Source organism: Nematolebias whitei, chromosome 5 (assembly GCF_014905685.2).
Source record: "Nematolebias whitei isolate Nwh7 chromosome 5, NemWhi1, whole genome shotgun sequence".
Taxonomy (NCBI): Eukaryota; Metazoa; Chordata; class Actinopteri; order Cyprinodontiformes; family Rivulidae; genus Nematolebias; species Nematolebias whitei.
In genome coordinates this window covers 18,023,571-18,030,261 of record NC_056502.1, presented here as the reverse complement: position 1 = coordinate 18,030,261, position 6,691 = coordinate 18,023,571, and the positions used below count along the sequence as shown (strand labels likewise).

The 6,691-nt window shown below is 40.9% G+C and overlaps 1 protein-coding gene across 1 annotated transcript in view; it reads right to left on the bottom strand.

Moving 5' to 3' along the window:
* The window catches only part of si:ch211-105c13.3 (uncharacterized protein LOC325758 homolog), a 10,242-nt gene extending 3,846 nt beyond the window's left edge, over nucleotides 1-6,396 (bottom strand). The window contains exon 1 of the mRNA XM_037676940.1: nucleotides 6,246-6,396. The gene's annotated coding sequence lies outside the window, so the exon portion shown is untranslated. The remainder of the gene's footprint in view (nucleotides 1-6,245) is intronic.
* Nucleotides 6,397-6,691: the final 295 nt, after the last annotated feature.

Below are 6,691 nucleotides of genomic sequence, written 5' to 3'. Positions count from 1 at the left end.
ATCCATCCATCCATCCATCCATCCATCCATCCATCCATCCATCCATCGCGGCCAGAGCTGCTAGCGCTCCAGCGTTCGTCTGCCTGCACCAGCTGAGTGAAGCGAGCGTGCACGGGAGGACTCACTGTTACAGTTCTTAGAAACTTAGTGTCAGTCAAAAATTGTGTTATGAATATGGAAAAAAAAAGTATATAAGTTGCTTCATACAAGTCGCAGGACTGACAAATCTACGCAAAACACTGCGACTTATACGCCGGAAAATACAATATCTCCATGTCCTTTCTAACTGCATCCATATATCTCCTCTTTGTCTTGTTCCTGGCAGCTGCATTTTTAACATCCTTCTACCAGTATACCCACTGTCCCTCCTCTGGACATGTCCAAACCATCTCATTCTGGTCTCTCTAACTTTATCTCCCAGTTGTTCAACCTGTGCTGTACCTCTGATGAGCTCATTCCTAATCTTATCCATCCTTGTCACTCCTAATGAGAACCTCAACATCTTCATTTCTGCCTCTTCCAGTTCTGTCTCATGTCTTTTTGTCCTTGTCTCTGTCTCCAGACCACACAACATAGCTGGTCTCACCACCGTCTTATAAACTGTCCCTTTGACATGTTTTGAACACTGAGATGTCTTTGCAAGTGTTTTATATTAGACGACATTGTTCAGTACTAAATATCAACATGTTCTGTCTACTTTGTTTTAGTTTCTTCTCTTTAATTTTAAGATATGAGCAAAATCAACAGGTTTCTGTGTTTGACCAAAAGAAAACCAAAAACTAAACTGGATTCTTGAGTGCATCGTTGCCTTTTTCCCCTCAAAGCCAGAAAAGAAACGAGCCGCAGCTGCAAACGATTAAAACTGATGTCGGTAAAACTTACTCAAAGTGACTTTAGAAAATAAACTAAATGAAGATGTTAGATCCCACATTTTGATTTTTTTTTGGCGATGACAACAGTAGTTAAACAAAAAGGAGCTGGATGACTTGATATCCTATAAAACACATCTTATAATAGTTGTAAAAGTTTATAATAGTTTACATTTTTAACATCTTACTATCAACTAAGTATCAAACAGTTGGTCACTAGTCTGTCAACATACTGTGCGTTACAAGTTTGAATTTATTTAAATGTATTTGTTTTGATTAAATTTAATATCTTACATGCGCTAAATATTTGATAATAAAGTTTATTTCTGGCCAGATTGACAAGCTAACTCACGTGTCAAACTAAAGGCCCGAGGGCCAAATGTGGCCCTTGTAAACATCGTATCTGGCCTCCAAGATGATGCTTTAAACACAATATATTTTATAGCTCATCTCATTCTCTCGTTTCTTCCCTCATTTTCATGCATACCTGCTAACATTTGCTAATGGCAATGAGGAACACCTCTACTTACAGGCATTTGCATAGTCATGGGGTGAGGGAGTGTCCAGGATTATGCTTCCCCGGATTTTTTAATCTACTCAAAACTATGTATTTTATAGCCATTTGAAGTGCATTGAAAAGTGCAGCAATGAACTCTAATTGGCCTTTAAACTGAACTTTAACTGAGAACATGAAAATTGCATCAGCCATATATTTTTATTTTATCTTATTTAATTTTTTTACCCACTGAGCTCCGTGAGTTTGTCTTGACTGCATCAAACTGCACTTTGTACTTTACTTTACTTTACAAAATATCTTTTGCATCATATAACCTGATGAAGTAAGAAAGCAGGCTGCCTTGGGAAATGTACGAAGTAACAAGTACTTAAACAATACAAACTTCCCCTCAAACACCACATCCGTGTCTACAAATCACGAGTCTCCATTTACCCATTAATGATGGCCATAGCAACTAAAAATTAGATTATTTACTTTTACTGAAACCTTGGTACATTTAAATTACCCCCATCACCACAAGCGCAAGCACATACACAGAAATAAAATCCCTCAAGCATCTATTTAATCTAATAAGCAAAGATGTTCAACCTAATAAATGATGGTTGAACCAATAAATAAACATACCTGAACGTCATCAACAAAATGTTTACCGGTATCTTTTATTCTGAACATGTTGCAGATGACTTTTTTTACTATCTCAATTTGCATTATTACTGTAACTTTGTAATAATTCGAGGTATCAGCACAATTCCAACATTTTCTGCAAGATGAGAAATTACACTTTATATATGCTTGTGGCCGTGGGCTTAATTTGAGCCGGATCCTGCCGGAACAGGATCCGAAAACTCTCTTACAGGGTAACTACAGGGTGCATTCCGTTAACACTCAGGCTTACTAATACTAAAGTTACGAACAAATATGACTGCCTAGAATGAATAAAACTTATATTGGATATGTAAACTGAAAATAATTACATAAACACTAATTTTAAACACAACAGCCACTTACGGGCGGGCATACAAGCTGCCCCTTCAAGTAACATTTCCACATCTACCCTTAAAAAAAAACTCTGCCCCTAAAAGTGTGGTGGAGGCGAGTGCCAAGCTAACCAGGCAGTCGTACGTGGGTAGGAGCCCACAGGCAGCGGCCATGAACAGAAGGAGGAGTCCAACAACAATGAGCAGGGACAGTGTCAGGCTCGGTCAAATAAGGAGGTGGGTAGGATGCTTGACAGGAGCGGATTGTTTACAAATGTAGATTAACGTAGATGTTCAACAACCTGTTAAAATACACCAGGAAATCACGTCTACTTTACTCAAAAATTTCTGGGGGAGGACCCCCACACCCCCAGATCCCCTCCCCACGGGCCCGCCCACTATTTGCATTCCAGCATGGATTTTACACATTAAGCTCTGCTTATGGCCCCCTTTAATAACTGAGTTTGACACACCTGAGCTAAGTGTCAGCTTTCCATTAGCCTATCAGCTAGCAGTTGAAAGCTCAACAACTCAAAGTGAACTGCCGCCATCTTAAAACAAATCCACTCTCAAAAAACTTCACCATTTATAAACCTTTACTTTTCCCTCAACTACACATGATAAGATTTATAGTTAATTCTTATTTTTAAGCTCCTACTAGCTGTAGCATTTTAGCTAGTTGTTAGCTCATTAATCAGGTCAAAGGTCAAGCATTTCTCTGAGTTAAAAGAGCTGTCTACTCATAATACATTAACTGTTTTCTACGGAAACTCACTTTAAAAGTTCTGAGCTGTCTTTTTGAATAGTTTGTTATGGAAATTAGCACGTTTCACATACAGCAGCTCTAGCGCTGCAAATGAACTCCTGGCTCGGCCGGTTCGCGTCCAGCCTGACGTTTTCAGACTTAACGCAGCCAAAAGCCAGGAGTCTCTCTAAGTTTCTGTGAGAAAAACTTCAGGACAGCTGCCCTCAGAAAACACAAGACCTGGACAAATGTTACTTGAGCAGAGCTGATAAGCATCTGCAGAAGGAAGTGATGCTTCGCTGCAGGATTTCCAGTGTGGAAACTACCCTGCAGCAGCAGTGGCCACAGGCTGAAGTAATGACGATAGTGTTGGAGTAACTGTAGAAGCTGGAAGATCTCCTATCTGACACTACGCCACACATCAATACTTACATTAGCCCCCTAAACAGAAACACACACACACACTTTGACTGAAAGACAATTGGGACTTCTGCTGCATTAACCTAATTAGTGAGTGAGAGCCAGCATCCAAACCCTGGATTTTGTTTCATGTCTTCCTGCCATGTCAACACACACACACCCCACACACACACATGCACAGCCATCCAACCATCAAGTGAACATCTGTCACGTTGCATGCTGTGCATTATCATTTAACAGGCCACGACAGTTGTTCCAACACCTTCCTCACGAATGTTCACAACAAGCAGCTGGACAGCAAAGGTTCAGACCAGAGCGGAGTAAACTGTAGCTGCAGAGAGATGAGCCTGAGGGCAAAAGCTGAGAGTCAGGACTGGAGACACCAAGGAAATGTTAGGAGTGTGTGGTTTGAGTGCAGACGGGGGTTTCTGAAGGTCTCCAACAGCACACACACACACACACACACACACACACACACACACACACACACACGTGGTCCAGTTCAGAGCGTGCAGAGCTGAGGATGACTCAAGAGGAATGAATGCTCATGTGAGGCCCTGCTCATTGTTTTATTTGTGTGACTGATTCAGTTTGACTCTTTTTGTGGTCTTTTGCTGGAACTTTGCACCACACATGTTTATTCAACTATTTCTAATTTTAAGCAGACTGCTTTGAAATGCCAGCTGGAGATTATACATAAATACATATTCCTGCTTCCTCAGAATATTAAATCGCCATGCAGCTTTCCTTGCATGCGCCTTCAAACTTCTATTTTAAACTTCTTGAACGTTTCTAAAGATCAAACTTTGCTATTTCTCGCAGAAGGAGGGTCCATTTCAACATGTAGGTCAGATGTTCCTGCATGTTTGCCTCAACGTTTGTCCTGTAAACAGTATTTTTCAGGTCTGCTGTCATTCAGGTTCACTAGGACTTGCATAGCTATATCAATTAATAATAATAAAAAAATGCATTGTTTTTTATCACAATAAACTTTCTTTTACAATTGTTTTGTTTAAGACCTTAAAGAACTGGAGATAGTTAAAATATTTTAATGTTATGTCCTGGGTTGGTCCAGATTAGTGAGGATAGTGAGAATATAAATTCCTATTTTTTCCTTATTTGCATTATAAAAGTAAAATTTGAACATTTCTGATCAAAAATATTCAAAATCACAATTCATTCACAACCACCATGAATTACTTTACTCCAGTTCAGTCCTGCAGGGCCTGTCCCATCAGTCTGAGTGGGAGGCGGAGCCTAAATAAACTTTACAACAAATCCAACCTGTTTTATTATCAACCAAATGTTTACACAGAAAGCTGTGCCGGATAACATCTGTAAACTCGACAGTGAGATGGACGCGGTCAGGAAATGTCAGAATCTTTAACCTCGGTTTGAACTGGAGCGTGAAAACCAGTCGTTGTTCAGGACAACAGAACCGTAGAGAACGTTTAAGCAGACATGGTACCACATGCAGAAACGCACAGATTCATCAGCTAGTCTCAGGAGTCGAAGTGACAAATAACGCTAATCTCTCATCACCAAGAAGACGTCTCTCCATCAAACCAAGAAGAAGCAGAACAGCTTCATTCCTCTCCTGGACAAGAGGAACAGGTTTGTTTTCAAAAATGTGTAAAATGACACAAACTCACTTGTTGACTACAAGTAAGACGCTTATTTTTTCTTCCTGAAGACGTTTCAGTTGCTGCTGTTTTTAATTAATCGGGGGAATTTGCTCTCGAGACAAGCCCTCGCTCGTATTATTTTCTTTTTCCGACTCCACTTTTCATGAATCAAAACTTAAACACAAGTCAAAACGTTCAACTTGAAAAGAGATTTTATCTTTTTTTTTCTTCCCCTAATAGGAATCTTTAAATGTGAGTAATCTTTAAAAACGTAATTTCTTTTCAAACTTTTAGCACTTTTTTTTTTTATGTCGTCAGTGTTGATTCTAGTTCTCGAACTAATTCAGGCTCAAAAGGCACCTCACAGTTTAAAACTTCATGTTTAAACCAGTTCAGTGACCCACCCAGCACCAGCACTCCCCTGAACACATGAAGAATCTGCTTTATTATTATTATTTTTTTTAAGATATTTGTCAAAGTTTTCAAGTCCAGATCAAGCAGCTCATGTTCTGCTCCGACACTCGACTCCTCCAACGTCCCCGATCGATCGGCTGCACCCTGTTTGCTCCAGCTGGGTGTGTCACGCTCACTTCCTCTGCGGTCAGTATGTTACCTGCAGCGCTCACCGTTTCCCCTCCGACTCATTAACCACAGCAGGTCGAGTCTCACCACCCGAGTCTAATCAAAACCTAAATAATTCAGGCCGACACGAGCTAAAATTCAATCTCGATCGCAAACATCACAGTCTTGGCACGACCGCGTCCCAAAAAAACTAGTCGGCTCCGGTTGGGTTTGGCCTTAACTAATCCTCACAATTTGTAGAACGACCACAGGGAGGACTGACATGCAGCAGATGAATTAATTACTACGGGTGACTCGAGCTTCAGGTTTCAGTGGAAGTGTAAAGAGATTGGAGTTAGATTACCAACAAGGGGGGGAACCCAACCCCGGCGCCCAACAAGCTGGCTCCAAACGCTCAGAAAGTATGAAAAATTGATGACACATCGGAGGAAAAACACTAAACTGTCAGTAAAATAAAAACTCGAAGCTGAAACTAGTCTGTGCAGAGTTATCGAGCGAAAGCAGACTCACCTCTGGCAAAAGGGAACTAAAGACGACAGAAAGGGTTTCGGCAGCTGCTCTCCTCCTCACCAGTTTTGCTCTAGATCACCCAGCAGCACATATCTTTTCAGTGATTTAACTTCCACTCAAGCCAGCTTTTTTTTTTCTCTCGTTGTCATAGGGCGTGTGCTTGGGAGAGGAATGTGGAAAGAGGCACAGCTTGAGCAACACTCTTTATTTCTCACAAACATTCCTTTTGTTTGGGGGGAAAAAATCACACATTTTCTGTGAATGTCAACCCGTTAACCTCTGTTTCCCCCAACTGCTTTGCAGCTTGTGTACGTTTCACGTGCATGTATGCTTCTTGCTGGCAAACAGACGGTTTCTCCTGCAGGATTTGAACAAGCGTGCGCTCATGTTTGGAGTGCATGTGTGTGTTCAGGGCTCTCTAGGCAGACAGATGGACTCAGGCCACA